Raw genomic sequence first — 2,438 nt, forward strand, 5'->3', positions numbered from 1 at the left:
CACACACACACACACACACACACACACACACACACACACACACACACCACACATACAAATAATAAACGTCTTAAAATTTAAGAATTAAAATAAATGAATATAACCTTGTCTCCATGCATAATTTCTGGTGGCGTCATGGGACTCCTCTAGAGCCACACTGTGTTGCTTGGCCTTTAACCACCAGTGCTGAATGACTTCATCTACATGCTTTTTGGTTAGAGACTTGGGGTTTTCTAGATGTCCTGTATAAAATCCACCACAACGGACGTTTTTAATATTTTGTTTTTATTTTATGTGCGGGTGTTTCGTCTGCATGCACGTCTGGGCGCCATGTGCATGCAGTACCTACACAGACCAGAAGAGGTCGACAGATCCTCTGGAATCTGTCTGGACCCTCTGGACTTACAGACATTTGTAAATTGCCCTGTGGGTGCTGGGAACCAAACCCGGGTCTTCTGGAAGAGCAGCAGTGCCCTTAACTACTGTGCTATCTCTCTAGCTCCCAAAGTAGTAAGGAATCTTGATGTCTCCACTTCACGGTTTTTGGGGGCATGGGGTGGGCAGGTAGGGTGTGAAGGGAAGAGTAAACAGTAAATCGAGGGTTCTCTCCTCAGTTCCCATTTCCTGTGGGCTTTTCAGGGCAACGCTGGCGAGTCTGGGAGAGTTCAGTGTCTGGAGACGCATCCCACGAACATTTTATCATCATTTGTCACCCACAGAGTGGAGAGCCCAAGGTCAGAAGCCAAATGCACCTGCATATTTGTTTGTCCTCCTGATGTATTGGCCGTTGTCTCATCCATCTTTGTTAGCGACCAGGCAAGACATCATCAATTGTTTCTACTCAGACCTTTTTTTCCCCTCCAAATAACATAATGAATATTGATGCAGCCCAAAGGGCAATGAGTAGGTGGGATGGATAGTTATTAGATGAGAAAGAAATCAATGCAGCGTAATCTCGAGATTCGATTTCAGTTCTACTCTGGGAACCTATTTTGTGTATTAGAAAGAGGCCAGTGCAACAGGAGCTGCTATAAACCTGGTAAAGGAGAGCTCCCTGGCAGTTGTGTTCAAAGAATGGACTCTCAGGCAGCGGAGAGTGCAGATGGCTCAACGGACTACAACAGGTTTGGTAGAGAAGTTTGCTGGAGCAATGCTAGATGCCTATCAGCAAGGGAACTGAGCATGAGAAACAAAACACGACCTGGGAATTAAAGATGCGTGGAATGAAATCTCTTCTGCCCTGCAAAGAGCCGCGGTTGAAGGCTTAATCTCTAGTATGGTGCTATAGGAAGGAGGAACCTTTAAGAGTCAGGGCTGACCAGTCTGCAGGGTATGGATGGAACAGAAATTGAGGGAATGGCTAACCAATGACTGGCCCAACTTGAGACCCATGCCATCAGAGAGAGCCCACTCCTTACACTATTAATGATATTCTGCTATACTTGCAGACAGGAGCCTGGCATAACTGTTCTCTGGGAGGCTTTTACCCAGTGGCTGGTAGAAAGGGATGCAGAGATTGAGACCTACAGCCAAACATTAGGCGGAGTTCAAGAAGTCTTGTGGAAGAGAGGGAGGATGGGTTGAAGGATCCAGCGAGGTCAAGGACACCACAAGAAAACCTACAGAATCAATTAACCTGGGCCCACAGAGACTCAACCACCAACCAAAGAGCATGCTTGAGATGGTACCAGCCCCCCTACACATATGTAACAAAAGTGAAGCTTGGTCTTCATGTGAGCCCCCTTACAGCAGGGCTAGGGGATGTCTCTGAATCTGTTGCCTGCCTTTGAATCCCATTTCCTGGACTGGACTGCTTTTTCTGGCCACAATAGGAGATGTGCCTAGTTCTACTCCAACTAGATATGCCAAGGCAGGGCGATATCCATGGGAGGTCTCCCCATCTCAGAGGAGAAAGGGAGGGGGAGACAGGGAGAGGGGATGAAAGAGGGAGGGACTGGGAGTAGAGGAGAGAGGGAAGCTGTAATGTGGGTGTAAAGAAAAAAAGTGTCAGGGCTGAGTGGCAGGTCTTTAAATCATTAGGAATATGTCCTTGAAGGGACTGTGGAACCTCAGTGTCTTCCTTGCTCTCTTTGGTCCCTGACTTGGAATACAAACGCCTTTTCTTCTACCATGTCACACTGTTCTGTCACAGACCCAAGGCAATAAGACCAGATCCTCCAAAGCTGTCAACCAAAACAAACCTTTTTCTCTTTATAACTTGATCATCTCAGGTACTTTCTTATAGTGGTTGAAAGCTGACTAATCCGCCAGCATTAAGAAGTATAACCTTGAGCAAAGACAGAAAGCCGTTCAGAACCTTACATTATCTTTTAATTGGAGATAATAAGGTCTCTCTTGCTGATGAGGATTAGCAACAGTACATGGTTAAGCAAATGCCTAATAGAGAGCAACAATTATACTTTACACAAGGGAATTGC

This window comes from Psammomys obesus, unplaced genomic scaffold (genome assembly GCF_907164565.1).
Source record: "Psammomys obesus unplaced genomic scaffold, mPsaObe1.curated_primary_1811, whole genome shotgun sequence".
NCBI classification, from domain to species: domain Eukaryota; kingdom Metazoa; phylum Chordata; class Mammalia; order Rodentia; family Muridae; genus Psammomys; species Psammomys obesus.